Source organism: Salvia miltiorrhiza, chromosome 1, assembly GCF_028751815.1.
Source record: "Salvia miltiorrhiza cultivar Shanhuang (shh) chromosome 1, IMPLAD_Smil_shh, whole genome shotgun sequence".
NCBI classification, from domain to species: Eukaryota; Viridiplantae; Streptophyta; class Magnoliopsida; order Lamiales; family Lamiaceae; genus Salvia; species Salvia miltiorrhiza.
Window position 1 is genome coordinate 16,163,030 of NC_080387.1, and position 16,870 is coordinate 16,179,899.

Here is a 16,870-nt window from a genome sequence, read left to right on the forward strand (position 1 = left end):
ATTGTTGCTGTGAGATGATGTTGTAAGTGAAGATCGAGTGAGCTATGTAATTTGATTCCTTGAGGGTGTCGTAAATCAAGGCCCACTGGCCTTGGTACCCTAATTTTGGGGTCTTTGTTAAGGGTGAATCCATGCTGCAGTCTGCACCGGAGTCCTATTTTCTTGAAATTGATGCTCTTGTTTGACTTGGATCCAAGATTTAACAAAAATATTTTTATAGTTTTAATGTAGTCTATACTTCATGGAATGTTTAAATTCTCTTATCGTTGAATGGCGAGAAAGAGATGAAGAGGGTTGGGAATTTAGGTTGTTTATTTATTTATTTATCATTTTTTATATTCCTTTTAATGACATGCATTCATGTCAATTTCAAAAGAATAATATCCGTTGAAAAAAGTGTGTCTGCTTCGCACATCGTTTATATATAGGATTTTCAACTAAGAATGCTTTCAGTTAGTTAAGGTCGATCAGTTAAGAGTCAATTGAGTAGTGAGCGGAAGGTTGAAAGAAAGTTGTCAACTGACGGATAGCTGAAATGAAGTTTTTGATTGAATATGTTTGTCAACTAAGTGGAGATTATCAGCTACCTGAGATAATTAGGTGAGAGTTAGTTGGTCATTTGATGGAGTTTCTTAGTGCATCGGTATTCCATTAGTTTGGCACTTTCTTTTCAGTTATTCTCCAGTATTGTTCTTACGACTATAAATATAAGTCTCGATATGCATTACTATTAAATTTTCATTTCTTCAATAATGTGACTTGATTATCCAATAAAACAAAACTGAAGGGTTTTAAAACATTTCTCCGCGTGATGTCTTAAATGGAGTGGTTATGGACTCAACTTTACAAATAAATAACTTATGACATTGTTTTCATTTATATTTTTCTGCCCTATTTACTTTGTTGACATTCTCAACGAAATTCCACACTTCAGACCCAAGCCTTTTAGTTTCCTTATTAACTTCTTCAATATCATAATCTTTGACATTCTTAGCACTTTTAGAAGTAGGATCTAGAGTGCTCTTAGAAGTTGGAGCATTAACCGATTCCACACTTGCACATCATCATCTGTATTATCCTAACTTTGAATTTCATCCATTACTATAATATTTAATTAAAGAAAAACAAAATTAGAAAATTAATCAATTAGACAAAAGGAAACTATGTATCTCAAATAAATTAGTGAACAATATATCAATTGCCTCAAATATTAAAAGCCTAACATTCTAATTAACCTTGCTTCTATGAATATAAATCAAGGTTCTATTTTTAACAATAATGCAACACATGAATACTGAGGAATCTAACTAACTGACATTTTAATTAACCTAGTTTGTATGAATATGAATCAAGTTTCCATTTTTAACAACTATGCAATACATGAACACTGTTTTAAACTCACAAATTCAACCTCTTCTAGTAACCAGAAAAATGGTCATTTTTGCAACAAACAAATCTATGCCAATAGGAGTAGCAACCCACTAAATTAACCAGAAGCAACACCTGAGCTACAAATTAGTACTTAAAAAAAAAATAGTTATGAACTCAGATCTCCATGGTCCCACAAACACAACAAGATCCCACACCATTGAGGTAGATTTCATAAACCTAAAACACACACACACACACACACACAATATTGAAAGAGGTAGATTTCTGCACAACTAATCTCACCAACAGTTCGTAACTTCGTATTAAATAGATGAATATTGAAAACTAACCAATCAACAATATAAGAAAAAAAAAATCTCATTAATTTACTTAAAATTTTCAACAACCGAACCAATCAGTTAAATGAACAACAACACAATACATTCTGTCTTATGGGTGGCGGGCAAGAAGTGTTAGATGTTGTCAACGACATCGATTGACAGCAGCGATGGAGCTTGGCGGTGTCGTCGTTGCTGGGGAAAAAGAGAGAGGGTTAGTGGCTGTCGATGGCAGCGGTGGAGTGACGAGCCCAACTTTTGTGTTCCTTTTTGTGTCGTGTCTAGGTCTAGATCAAGTATTTTCTTATTTGTTTTATGTCTGTGTCAGCAGTTTTAACGCATGAGACTCTAGGAGGCTAAATTGGGCACAACGAAGCACTTATCTAGGATCTGGGAATGAGCTGGAGCTTAGCCATGTTAGTTAGAGTATCACAATATCGATGACTAGCTTCATCACAAGAGACAAACATATGCCAATTGGCTGATCAGATGTTATGGGCCAGAACAAACAATATTTGTCAGAGAAGGGGATTTGTTGATGCTGGGGATGATGGAACCGATTTCTAGGATAAAGTGTTGCAGCTAAGGTTATTTGTCGTTGACCAATGGTCGGCCTAACTACCACTCAGAATTAGGCTTGCATCATGAGGGGCATCGAGCGCGGGATGTAGTCAAGACAGAAGGAAGGAAAGTGAACAAGAAGAAGAAGTGAATTGACCGACATTAAGGGCAGGATGATATATGGCGGATCAGGTGAAAATTTGAAGGAGATAGGGGCGAATATTCTATTTCCCCTGAAGATCGAAATATATATAACTAACTCCCTTAGAGATAAATATGGCTATAGAGAAATAGTTCGCATATGAAGACGTATTCCAAGTGTGAACCTGGACAATCCTATTCCGAAAGCCTCCAGCCCACGCCCTAATTTTACCTATAAATACTTTTGTTCAGATTCATTTTCTGTGTGCATGATTTACGTGAACCACTGGAGATTGTGAACCACCAAACACTTTTATTTTTGTTTTTACTGTTAAGTCTCATTTTGGGCAAGACAATTGCAGTATATGTTTTGCTTGGCAAAATAGAATTTTGCCCATTTTTTCTGTTTAAAAGTAAGTTTGCTTATATATATATATATATATATATATATATATATATATATATATATATCACTACAAAAAAATCGTTAATTACCGACGGCGAAATGCCGTCGGTAAAAAAAGACGGCCGCCGGTAAATAGTGTTACCGGCGGCAAGCTGCCGCCGCTAATCGGCTCGTCGGTAACGACAATACCAGCGGCGACCGGCCGCCGTCGGCAATTAACAGCGGCTTTGCCGCCGAAATTGTCGCCGTTAAACGGCGGAGCAATGCCGGAGAATTAGCGGCGGCAATCGCCGCCGCTAATTACCGAGGGCATTATTGCCGTCGGTAATGCGCCACCGGAGTCCGGTGGAGCCCTGCCGGAAAACTAGCGACGGCGATTGCCGCCGCTAATTGGCGGAGGCACAACGCCGTCGGTAATAAGCCACCGCCGTCCGGTGGCCCTTCGCCGGAGGGGGGCCGGGTTTTTACCGAGGGCAAAACGCCGTCAGTAATTACCGACGGCGTTTTTCCCTCGGTATTTTTTTTAGTTTTATTTATTTTATTTTATTTATTTATTTATTTTATTGTATATCCACAATTTATTTCCATATTTATACGGTATTGCATACTTTAGACGAACTTCCCAGTCGGTGACCCGACTTCCAAGTGGGTAACCCATCTTGCTTGTGCTCTGTGTCAAGCACGCTTAACTTTGATATTCTTTTCGAGTGGTCACCAGTACAGAACACTCGTATTATTGATAGGGTTAATAGCCGGAAAATACACGAACTATTTTCAAATTTGCATATTGCACATCACCTTTAAAATTAGCTCCAAAATACATCACCTTTTAATTTTATTGCAAATTGCACACGCGTTGACCATCACCTTGATCGGTGTTGACGTGGCACCGGAATTTTCAAACGTGGACTCACCGGCATTCAAAACGACGTCGTTTTGAGTGAGTATCAATTATAAAAAAAAAAGGAAAAATCAGTGGTCAGGAGAGGAAGTCGCGGCGGCGGCCACCTCCCTCACTCCAGTGCTGCCTCCTCGTCGCCGCCTCCCTCACTCCAGCGCCTCCCTCAGTTCACCGGAAGAAGGGTCGAAGCAGATGTCGCCGGAAGAAGGGCCGAAGCAGATCCAAGCCCTAAAGCCCCAATTCCAGCCACCACCTCCCCTCCTCGTTTTCCCGCCGCCAATCCAAGCCCTAAATCCCCAATTCCAGTCACCACCTCCCCTCCTCGTTTTCCCGCCGTCAATCCAAGCCCTAAAGCCCTAGATTATCGGAGTTGCAGGTATCGAGAGAGGTTGAGGGAGAGGGAGCGGGATAAAGAGGGAGATAGAAGACCAACATCGATTGTGAGGGAGACGAGAGGAGCCGCGGAGCGAGGGCAGCAGCGTCGACTTGGAGGAGGAAGATGAAGTAGGTGAGGCGGCGGGAGTTAGCGGAGTCGATGAGGAAGTCGCGGTGGCGGGGCGTCAGAGCGGGGTTGCTTCGGTGGCCTCGGATGCTCAGTGGTCAGGAGAGGAAGTCGCAGCGGCGGCCACCACAACATCATCGCCGCAACACCACCACAGATCCCCAAATCCTCAGCCACCAAAAATCCCCAAATCCTCAAATCTTCAGCCACCAAAAATCCTCAAATCCTGAGCCACCAAAAAAAAATCATAGATCTATAAATCTGAAACCCTTGAAACATGCTGCCGCCGAAACCTGCTTTCGCCGCCGCCCTAAATCGGGCAAGAGATTGAAGAAGAAGAAGAAGAACAAGGTCCAAGATCACATTTTTCTTTATTTTTTTTATTTTTTCTCCCTATCAAAACGACGTCGTTTTGAACGCGTGGCTTGCCACCGTGTAATAAATGCCACGTGTAATGCCATGTAGTTTAAAATAGTTCCACGTCATCGCCGGTCAAACATAAGAGTGATCGGAACTTTCGCCGGGTGCAAATTGCGATTAAATTGAAAAGTCATGTATTCTGGGGCTAATTTTGAAGGTCATGTGCAATATGCAAATCTCAAAATAGTTCGTGTATTTTCCGACTATTAACCCTTATTGATATATCTACATCTATTAATTCATTTAAATGCTATATACTCACTCATATATTTATAATCTTTGAATATGTGGAGATAATACCTGAAATATGTTGTTAATTAGTGATCGAGTTCGTTTCGGTCCTTATTTTTATCGTCGGTAAAATATTTAATTAATATTTAATTAATAATTAAATATATATATATATATATATATATATATTAACATTAATACACCAAAAGTGTTTTAATTTGGTTATTATAATGTGATTTGAATTTATTTGTTTATGTTAAATGCAATCATCATCATCATTGCCATAAATATATAAAACATATATAGTTTTAATAATTAAAGCACTTGAAATATATAGTTCAATAAAACATAAATTTGAAAAGAAAGTGCAAATGTAATTTTGTTTGAAAACATAAATATAAGTCTAGCATGGTAATAAAAGACGGAAAGTCCTAAGCATCATCATCATCATCACCATCATCATCATGGGGTGGAGGTGGCTGAGCATTATACATCCTCATAAACGCCTCCAATTGAGCCATGCGGTCCTGCATCTCTTGGCGTGTTGCTTGCTCTGCCGCCATGCGCTCCTCCATCTGTTGGCGTTGTGCTTGCTCTGCCGCCAATCGCTCCTCCATCGTGGAGATCCGTGTCTCATAAAGCTACTGAGACATCGCAGAAGTGCCCGTGCTGCGGATAGACCCCCTACTAGCCTGACTCTGCCCGGCACTCCCGACGTTGTAGATCCATGACCTATCCGGATGCACCACCTCCAAATACACCTCGTCTAGCCGGTTCTGTCGTCCTGTGGCAGCGGCCACTTGATGAACCTCGGCCTAATTCATACATAAGAGGATCAACATTGTTAGAAAATAAATACATTCACTAGATATTTGAATAAACTTAAACACTTACGTCAATTCTTGCATCTCTCGGAGACGTATAACTTCCGTCGGGGTACATGTGGAGGCGGAGGAAGGTGGCATAGTTCGGTGAATCCTGGGGAAAATCAGTCTCCAAACTCTGTAGATGCATTTATATAAGATAAATAAGTTATATTAGTCAAGATATTATATATATTTATATATATATATATATATATTTATGAACTTAATTATTTGTTAATTACATACCATATACTGCTACAGGATACGAGTCGACTGAGACCCGCCCATGTGCCTACTGATCCCTGTACCCTCCCCATCGGGCTCGGACATCCGGTTGGCACGTGCTCGATCTGAAACAGCCTCAACCTCGGGACGCTGCCAGTAATCCTGTAGTCCAGTCCAAAAATCAGGAGTCATCCAGACGGGTCTAGACATCTCTCTCCCTTGGCGGGTACACTGCTTGAGCTCTTTCTTGTAGTCGCTCATCATGTCGGAGTACCTTTTGCGGGCGTTTTTCTCCCACATTTTCCTCACGTCACGCTCATCCTCGGGCTGCCACTGAAACTCTTTCTGTTGAAAGAAAGAGAATTAATTTAATATCAAACATTTTAACAATTTAATATGATATATTTATATGTACTATAAATTTAATTGTACCTGTAATTCACCAAAAAATGTATCCTTCATCGCCGGGGGCGTCAACTTCCATGTGTACCCGCCTGGGTTATCAAACATCTTAAATGTGCGCGTGCAAGCTTTGGACAGGCCAGTGGGCTCCAACAAAACACTGTGTACAAGTAATGTCACGACCGGCCTTAACTAAGGATAGCTAATCCGGGAAATCATGACTAAGGGAGGGATTTAAGAAGCGGGGTTAGAAAGGGCACATTTGACTCATTCATAACTCGATTATAGACATAGATATCTAGCATTTATTCTTGGAATAAAATTTAAGACATTGAAGGATTGACACATATAATAAAAAAAAATAATACTCGATTAACCCGAGTAAGCATTAGATATTTCTGTGGAGAGTAATTGACATAGTTATAGACTTGACTAAAACATAATCAGTGTTTGCAGCGAAAGACATAACTGAGATACATGTATGCAGACATATATCCTTTCTGAGCCTAATTTCAAATTGACAAAAGCTCCACTCAGCAACACTTCATCATCCATCACAGCTCAACCTGCACATTCATAAACATATGCAGGGCTAAGTACAATAGTACTTAGTGGCAGTCGCCCAAAAACTAAATTATAAGCTTAACATTTTATCATCAAACCACAGCATCATATAAGTGACATGAATCTTCTTTCAAGTTCTTTATCATTTTCAAATTCATAAATAGCGTAAGTGCATTCCTCATCATCAAAAATCATATCAATAAGCATCGTGTCGTGAGGAAGGTCTTCCTCAACGAACACAGGCATCGCGCCGTGAGGGAGGCCTCCCTCACCGGACACGGCATCGTACTATTGAGGGAGGCCTCCCCCAACAGACGCTAGCATCGTACCGTTGAGGGAGGCCTCCCTCAACGGACGTTTGACCGGCCAACCCTCTCATTGACTCACGGTCGCGTTGCATAAATAAATATATATATCCTGGCAAGATAGCTATCCGCTCAGGAACCGATCTTGTTAGCATCAAATAAGCATAAAGCATTAAAGCGTAACTCACATAGGCGTTAAATAATAAGCGTAAAGCATTAAAGCGTAACAAAGCGTGAACCACGTAGGCGCGTAACAAAGCGTAATTCACTTAAGCGTAAATCTCTTAAAAGCATAACAAAGCATAAATAATAAATTATAAAAATTTAAGCCGTAATTAAGCGTAAATAGCATAGTGTAAATTATTAAAGCGTGACAAGCGTAGATAATAAAGAGAAATAAGTTTAACTCATTTAAGCATAATAAAGCATAACTCATTTCAAAATCTAATTTTGCATTTTAAAGCATGAAAGTTACATAGTTCTTAAATAGCATTTTTATTTTATGCGTAAGAAATGCCCACCTGGTAGTAGAGACTCACGACTAAGCCTTAAACTCTTGTGCTTGACATTTAATACGAGAAAATAAACAAGATTTTAATTCGAGGGAAATTCTCAAATAAATGCGAATGCATAAAATAACTATGCATGACTCTTATTCCGTTAATTATTATTCTGAGATAATAAACCGAGAAATTTCTAATAATAATCCAACTATAGGATTAAAGCTCGTTTTATGAAATCGGATAGTTAATCTTAATAATCTACTCATCTTGAATTAGTCTAACTTACTTATTTAAAAAAATAATCACTAATTAAATATAATTAGGATTAATAGTGGGGCCTAAATTAATAAGTCTCATTGGGCTTAACTAAATAAATTTCATTGGACTTAATCAATTAAATTGTAGGAGCCCAAATAATATAAATTCGAGACCCATTATTAATAAATAATAGGAGTCCAAATAATAATTAATGTGGACTGGAAAGAATTAATCTTAGTCCAATAGACAATTTAATCGGCTCAAATGACGAATTAACAGCTGGGCTGAACTAAATAAATCTGAAACAGGCCCAATAGAATTAAATAAATTTCAGCCAAAGAACATTAAATAAATTCGGCCCAGATAGAAATAAAAAGATGGCCCAATGAATTAATCTCCGGCCCAACAAATAAAATGAACTGGACCCAATAAGAGAGCCCAAAAATTCGGCCCAAACCCGGCTCAAACCCGGCCCAAACCCCAAACTCCCTTTTTCCCCTTTTTTTTTTTTTTTATCATACACGCACACATACACACACTTTTAATTATCTCTCTCTCTCTCATCAATCACCACACGCACACACACTTTATATTATCTCTCTCTCTCTCTCTATCTTTATTAAAGCAAAATATTCCTTCTCTCTCTTAATTATCAAAACTCACGCTGCATCTCTCTCTTTCTCACAATCCTTCAACTCATTCCTCAAAAATAAATCTCTCTCTCTCTATTCTCAAGAAAAAGAACGCTGCTCACATCTCTCTCTCTCTCTCGCTCGATTTTCTCCTCCGGCAGAGCAATCGGCAGCCGCTGCTGCAATTAGATTCCGGCGAAGTCCAACATCGCCGCCGCCGCTTGGGTCGACGGGAGCCGCTGGAGCTGCTGCTGCTCGCCCGGAGTCGACGGGCCTGACTCTTCACCTCGCCGTTGCTGCTTTACTCATATTCCGGCGAGGCAGCAAGGGCTCGTCGTCGTTCCCTCGGTTCGACTGAACAGGTACATCAATCTAGTCCCCTTCCATTTTTCTTCTGTTCTAAGTTAACATCTTATATCTGCGTGAAGTCTTGGTTCTACATACTATATGTGCAAGGGATTAATGGCGTTGTGGGGTTGCTACTGTGTTAGCATCTAATTTTTAGAGTCCAGTAGGAATCATAAACGCATAGGACATTCTACATAACATGGGTAAATCTGTATTACTGAAACGTGACCTTGCTAAGTCCATTATGCATATATATCTCAATTCTTTATTCTGACTTTCTAAAACATAAGCATACTTGTTGGTGTGAATCATGTAGCATGAACTAGAGTAAAATGAGATTAGCAATCACCTTGTGTGTTTTGTGCTTGGTTGGCTGCTGTGCTAATGAATTCAGGAGTGAATAAACTGAAACATAATTGTGGATTTTGCTTAACCATTGCAGGCTGAACTCAAGAAGAAAATGGAGAAGTTTAAGTTGAGCTTACCTCTTGGGGTCCAGATTGCAGCTGAAATAAACTCTCTATGATTTTTGGTGCATAAAGGAAGGAGGGGGAATCGTAGTTGGTGATTTTCAGGCTTCTATGAAGCCCTCAATTTATAGGCAGATTAGCCCGCAAAACTTGAAAAACTATTTACAGCAAAAGTGGAAATTTTGCTGCAACTTTTGACAAAAATGAAATTGGTTGGTGGCTGCCATATTTTTTTGACTAATAGTGGAATTCCATGTGAGACTTTGAAAAGTGAAGTACTCATCATAGGGTGCGTCTGATCCTAGTTGTATCTTAGCATGGCTTCAAATATTAAATTGTGACTTTTGCAGGGAAAAGAGTATGGCCTTAGCAGAGTTAAAGAAAAGGGGCTGCTATGCGTGTACTATCCATATTTTATTTCTTGATTTTGTATACTCTATTGATAGTGTAGGAGCGTAGGGAGTGTGAGAAAAAATGATGATTGTAAGTAAATAGAATTGAGGTGACTAATAAAAATCTCTTGCCTTGATTAATTAATCAAGTATTTGTAAAACTAATATTGGGTTCTACTAAATAACGACGCTTCGTTATAACTCTCTACGAATTAAATATCTAATTTAACTCGTTCTTAAATTCGGAATTAGATCACGACTTCCAAGTAAATAATAGAAATAATATTTCTATCGCATATAAATTAATAACTTGACTTCGCTAAGTCAGTTATTAAACTGGATAATAAATTATTGAATGCTTCAATAATTCAATTGCGATCATATCACGCAATGGCATCAAATTCAGATTTCTGAGCTGAATTAGTTGATAACTAAACACTGGATTTACCATAACTGAAGATGCAATATAACAATCACTGATCTTAATAAAAATTAAATAAAAGAGCGGGCTACTACATACTACCTCCCTTAACAAAAATTTCGTCCCGAAATTTGCATACTCTGAGATGTGTAAGGTAACTAATTTGTTCCTTATCTTCTACACTTCTTGATCGCAAATTTTTTTTTTTAAGTATCTCGGTATAAAATATGATGTTTCCAATCACTAGATTAAAGCGAATATCAATGGTAATCCTAAGTTGTGTGATTATCACTAGATTGCACTTAGCTCACTCGAAGTTGATTATTACCATGCATGGTGTGGTAGCAAGGATATGTAAAGCATCTCTACTAAACATGATAGTGATAAGTATTCTCATAAACTTATCATACCTTCCAAGTGTCCCTGGTTAAAAGCATAAGTTGCCCCCTGTTGTGGTGACTGTTGTTCTTGAGGCTGAATTTTAAGGTGTCCGCGTATTGCTTGTAAGGGATGGGTGTGGGTGGGCTTAGTTGTTGAACCCTGTTGTCTGTTGGGACACTGTGTGGAGTAGTGACCTTTTTGGCCACAATTGTAACACCCGTTAGTTCCAGCCCGACAGATACCCCTAAGCATCTTACCGCAATTGGGGCAAGGTGAAATTCCTTGCTGACCTCGGTTACCCCTAGTTGGGTCGGGGTTAGTCTGTGCCTCATGCCTTTGTTGATTAAACTGTTCGGCCTGTTCATTTTCTTGCCACACTCTCTTGTTGGCTTGACTGATATTGTCTTCAGTGTTGCCCCATTTGCGCTTCCCTTTGAGAGTATGTGAGGGTGCTGGTGGGTTATTTGGCGTCGAGGTCAGTGGTGGAGCTGACTTATCCGATGGCATTGCAGCTTCAATGTCAAGTGCCCTGTTCAAAGACTCCGTGTATGAGAGTCCTCTGTGGCTTGCTAGAGTCATCCTAATTTCATGCCTCAGACCGGCACAAAATTTTTCTGCCATCTTCTCATCTGTGTCCACTTGTTGTGGAGCAAATCTAGCCAGGTTGCATAATTCCCTATCGTATTCAACCACAGATTTCTTTCCTTGCTTCAAATCGTAGAATTCAGTCTCTTTCTTCTTCCTATAGCTTTTCGGAATATATTTGTCATATAATCCCGCCTTAAAATCTTCCCACGTATAAATTGCCCATTGTTCAGGGGTCAGAGTTTTTCGACGTGCCTCCCACCAGAAATCAGCTGATCCTGTCAGTTGGAATGAGACGCAAGAGAGGCGCTCCTCATCAGTACAACGTAGGAAGTTGAAGATGCGCTCCATTGCACGCACCCAAATTTCGGCTTCAGCCGGCTCGCTCGTCCCACCAAATGTAGGTGGGTTTTGTTTTAAAAAGAGTTCCTCGACTCTCCTAGTTGGGGGTGGAGGGTGTGGGTTATGTTCTTGATCATTTTGGGGTTCTTCTGGTATGGCATTATGGTTTCTGCGATTGTTATTATTTCTCACAGGGCGACCTCTCTTAGGCGGCATTCTGATAGCAAGGATTTGTCAATTAATACACTCAAGCATAATATAATACAAACCTCAAAAGAACTCTTGTAAAGGTTAACTTGTTATAACTTGTAAACAAGTCATGACTCTAATGACAACATTGATGTAGTAAGCTTTAAGGGTCCTTAGCATCCCAAATCCATGAGTCATAAAAAAAATTAAGCATATAATAGCATTTCAATTTGATACTTAGGCATAAGTCATGGAGATTTATAGCGGATATAAATCACGAGCTTATAAAAATTCTATACATATCACTTGTCTTACTGCCATCACTTCAGTCACCAAAAGATATAGTTGAATTTCTTCTATGTTTTCTTCTATGTTCTGTCGTAGAGGTGATCACCTAACTTAATAGCTCTATGTTCATGGGAATTCATACCATAGTCATACTTAATCGTGCTTGCGTCGGTCATTTCACTCAATAACAATATAACTTAAGTATTGACTGATACACACTTTGATGTCGCGTCAATTCCCACTTTTCGATCATGCCAAATGCTATAAAAGATTTCAAACATCAACTCAAAACTTGGAAGAGCTTACCATTCTGCTTCGTTGAGTGTGATGCAATGAAGTGTTGAGCTTTGTCGACTGAACTCTAGACACTCTAGTGATCCAGTCTAGGCTTGACTAAAATAAATTCTTAGACTCAGAGCAAATGAACGCTCTGATACCATTCTGTCACGACCGGCCTTAACTAAGGATAGCTAATCCGGGAAATCATGACTAAGGGAGGGATTTAAGAAGCGGGGTTAGAAAGGGCACATTTGACTCATTCATAACTCGATTATAGACATAGATATCTAGCATTTATTCTTGGAATAAAATTTAAGACATTGAAGGATTGACACATATAATAAAAAAAAATACTCGATTAACCCGAGTAAGCATTAGATATTTCTGTGGAGAGTAATTGACATAGTTATAGACTTGACTAAAACATAATCAGTGTTTGCAGCGAAAGACATAACTGAGATACATGTATGCAGACATATATCCTTTCTGAGCCTAATTTCAAATTGACAAAAGCTCCACTCAGCAACACTTCATCATCCATCACAGCTCAACCTGCACATTCATAAACATATGCAGGGCTAAGTACAATAGTACTTAGTGGCAGTCGCCCAAAAACTAAATTATAAGCTTAACATTTTATCATCAAACCACAGCATCATATAAGTGACATGAATCTTCTTTCAAGTTCTTTATCATTTTCAAATTCATAAATAGCGTAAGTGCATTCCTCATCATCAAAAATCATATCAATAAGCATCGTGTCGTGAGGAAGGTCTTCCTCAACGAACACAGGCATCGCGCCGTGAGGGAGGCCTCCCTCACCGGACACGGCATCGTACTATTGAGGGAGGCCTCCCCCAACAGACGCTAGCATCGTACCGTTGAGGGAGGCCTCCCTCAACGGACGTTTGACCGGCCAACCCTCTCATTGACTCACGGTCGCGTTGCATAAATAAATATATATATCCTGGCAAGATAGCTATCCGCTCAGGAACCGATCTTGTTAGCATCAAATAAGCATAAAGCATTAAAGCGTAACTCACATAGGCGTTAAATAATAAGCGTAAAGCATTAAAGCGTAACAAAGCGTGAACCACGTAGGCGCGTAACAAAGCGTAATTCACTTAAGCGTAAATCTCTTAAAAGCATAACAAAGCATAAATAATAAATTATAAAAATTTAAGCCGTAATTAAGCGTAAATAGCATAGTGTAAATTATTAAAGCGTGACAAGCGTAGATAATAAAGAGAAATAAGTTTAACTCATTTAAGCATAATAAAGCATAACTCATTTCAAAATCTAATTTTGCATTTTAAAGCATGAAAGTTACATAGTTCTTAAATAGCATTTTTATTTTATGCGTAAGAAATGCCCACCTGGTAGTAGAGACTCGCGACTAAGCCTTAAACTCTTGTGCTTGACATTTAATACGAGAAAATAAACAAGATTTTAATTCGAGGGAAATTCTCAAATAAATGCGAATGCATAAAATAACTATGCATGACTCTTATTCCGTTAATTATTATTCTGAGATAATAAACCGAGAAATTTCTAATAATAATCCAACTATAGGATTAAAGCTCGTTTTATGAAATCGGATAGTTAATCTTAATAATCTACTCATCTTGAATTAGTCTAACTTACTTATTTAAAAAAAATAATCACTAATTAAATATAATTAGGATTAATAGTGGGGCCTAAATTAATAAGTCTCATTGGGCTTAACTAAATAAATTTCATTGGACTTAATCAATTAAATTGTAGGAGCCCAAATAATATAAATTCGAGACCCATTATTAATAAATAATAGGAGTCCAAATAATAATTAATGTGGACTAGAAAGAATTAATCTTAGTCCAATAGACAATTTAATCGGCTCAAATGACGAATTAACAGCTGGGCTGAACTAAATAAATCTGAAACAGGCCCAATAGAATTAAATAAATTTCAGCCAAAGAACATTAAATAAATCCGGCCCAGATAGAAATAAAAAGATGGCCCAATGAATTAATCTTCGGCCCAACAAATAAAATGAACTGGACCCAATAAGAGAGCCCAAAAATTCGGCCCAAACCCGGCTCAAACCCGGCCCAAACCCCAAACTCCCTTTTTCCCCTTTTTTTTTTTATCATACACGCACACATACACACACTTTTAATTATCTCTCTCTCTCTCATCAATCACCACACGCACACACACTTTATATTATCTCTCTCTCTCTCTATCTTTATTAAAGCAAAATATTCCTTCTCTCTCTTAATTATCAAAACTCACGCTGCATCTCTCTCTTTCTCACAATCCTTCAACTCATTCCTCAAAAATAAATCTCTCTCTCTCTCTATTCTCAAGAAAAAGAACGCTGCTCACATCTCTCTCTCTCTCTCTCGCTCGATTTTCTCCTCCGGCAGAGCAATCGGCAGCCGCTGCTGCAATTAGATTCCGGCGAAGTCCAACATCGCCGCCGCCGCTTGGGTCGACGGGAGCCGCTGGAGCTGCTGCTGCTCGCCCGGAGTCGACGGGCCTGACTCTTCACCTCGCCGTTGCTGCTTTACTCATATTCCGGCGAGGCAGCAAGGGCTCGTCGTCGTTCCCTCGGTTCGACTGAACAGGTACATCAATCTAGTCCCCTTCCATTTTTCTTCTGTTCTAAGTTAACATCTTATATCTGCGTGAAGTCTTGGTTCTACATACTATATGTGCAAGGGATTAATGGCGTTGTGGGGTTGCTACTGTGTTAGCATCTAATTTTTAGAGTCCAGTAGGAATCATAAACGCATAGGACATTCTACATAACATGGGTAAATCTGTATTACTGAAACGTGACCTTGCTAAGTCCATTATGCATATATATCTCAATTCTTTATTCTGACTTTCTAAAACATAAGCATACTTGTTGGTGTGAATCATGTAGCATGAACTAGAGTAAAATGAGATTAGCAATCACCTTGTGTGTTTTGTGCTTGGTTGGCTGCTGTGCTAATGAATTCAGGAGTGAATAAACTGAAACATAATTGTGGATTTTGCTTAACCATTGCAGGCTGAACTCAAGAAGAAAATGGAGAAGTTTAAGTTGAGCTTACCTCTTGGGGTCCAGATTGCAGCTGAAATAAACTCTCTATGATTTTTGGTGCATAAAGGAAGGAGGGGGAATCGTAGTTGGTGATTTTCAGGCTTCTATGAAGCCCTCAATTTATAGGCAGATTAGCCCGCAAAACTTGAAAAACTATTTACAGCAAAAGTGGAAATTTTGCTGCAACTTTTGACAAAAATGAAATTGGTTGGTGGCTGCCATATTTTTTTGACTAATAGTGGAATTCCATATGAGACTTTGAAAAGTGAAGTACTCATCATAGGGTGCGTCTGATCCTAGTTGTATCTTAGCATGGCTTCAAATATTAAATTGTGACTTTTGCAGGGAAAAGAGTATGGCCTTAGCAGAGTTAAAGAAAAGGGGCTGCTATGCGTGTACTATCCATATTTTATTTCTTGATTTTGTATACTCTATTGATAGTGTAGGAGCGTAGGGAGTGTGAGAAAAAATGATGATTGTAAGTAAATAGAATTGAGGTGACTAATAAAAATCTCTTGCCTTGATTAATTAATCAAGTATTTGTAAAACTAATATTGGGTTCTACTAAATAACGACGCTTCGTTATAACTCTCTACGAATTAAATATCTAATTTAACTCGTTCTTAAATTCGGAATTAGATCACGACTTCCAAGTAAATAATAGAAATAATATTTCTATCGCATATAAATTAATAACTTGACTTCGCTAAGTCAGTTATTAAACTGGATAATAAATTATTGAATGCTTCAATAATTCAATTGCGATCATATCACGCAATGGCATCAAATTCAGATTTCTGAGCTGAATTAGTTGATAACTAAACACTGGATTTACCATAACTGAAGATGCAATATAACAATCACTGATCTTAATAAAAATTAAATAAAAGAGCGGGCTACTACAAGTAATTTTATCACTTAATCATGGTGTACGAGAAACAGTAATTTAAACTAAAATACTTACCCAGTCGTAGGATGCCTCTGAAATACCGTCCTCCCATCAGGTGCCTTAACCTCTCTCTCTCTAATAGCGGCAGCTGTAGGGTCCCCTAGGCCTTCGAGCCCGTGAACTACTAGAAGCCTGGGGAGTCTCGGGAGTCCTAGAAATATGCGTCCCGGACCCATCAGATGTATTTGCAGTAGCTTCTGGCGCATTACTGCCAGATCGCCTCATAAATCCCAAAAAACCTCGTTGGGTAGACATGATACTTGTTGCATACAATTACATTAACAAATATATAGCCAAACATAACATTAACAGTAACTAACAAACATAACAAATTTGCAATCAAATTCAACCAAAATGTGCATTTACATTTATTCATAATCATCACTACTATCATTATCACTATCGTTAGATGTCAACGGGGGATCATCGTCTTCTGATTCATCGTCATCTTCAATCTCAACGACTCCACCGAGGGGATGAAGAAGAAGTGGTTGTTCAATGCCTACACTTGTGTGAGTAGACATAATAGT

At 38.8% G+C, this 16,870-nt stretch overlaps 5 long non-coding RNA genes across 5 annotated transcripts; 2 read left to right on the top strand and 3 right to left on the bottom strand.

Moving 5' to 3' along the window:
• Positions 1-5,161: 5,161 nt before the first annotated feature.
• On the bottom strand, positions 5,162-5,874 carry LOC131006738 (uncharacterized). The gene is made up of 2 exons (XR_009095748.1): positions 5,766-5,874; positions 5,162-5,686 (listed from the first exon to the last, which is right to left on the bottom strand). It is a non-coding gene; the product is annotated as an uncharacterized LOC131006738 (long non-coding RNA).
• A 920-nt stretch (positions 5,875-6,794) lies between these two features.
• On the bottom strand, positions 6,795-9,589 carry LOC131006743 (uncharacterized). The gene is made up of 3 exons (XR_009095752.1): positions 9,460-9,589; positions 9,324-9,379; positions 6,795-6,930 (listed from the first exon to the last, which is right to left on the bottom strand). It is a non-coding gene; the product is annotated as an uncharacterized LOC131006743 (long non-coding RNA).
• Positions 8,613-9,981, top strand: LOC131006739 (uncharacterized). The gene is made up of 2 exons (XR_009095749.1): positions 8,613-8,988; positions 9,417-9,981. It is a non-coding gene; the product is annotated as an uncharacterized LOC131006739 (long non-coding RNA).
• Positions 9,982-12,662: 2,681 nt separating this feature from the next.
• LOC131006741 (uncharacterized) lies at positions 12,663-15,531 on the bottom strand. The gene is made up of 3 exons (XR_009095751.1): positions 15,402-15,531; positions 15,266-15,321; positions 12,663-12,873 (listed from the first exon to the last, which is right to left on the bottom strand). It is a non-coding gene; the product is annotated as an uncharacterized LOC131006741 (long non-coding RNA).
• On the top strand, positions 14,512-15,940 carry LOC131006740 (uncharacterized). Its single transcript, XR_009095750.1, has 2 exons — positions 14,512-14,930; positions 15,359-15,940. It is a non-coding gene; the product is annotated as an uncharacterized LOC131006740 (long non-coding RNA).
• Positions 15,941-16,870: the final 930 nt, after the last annotated feature.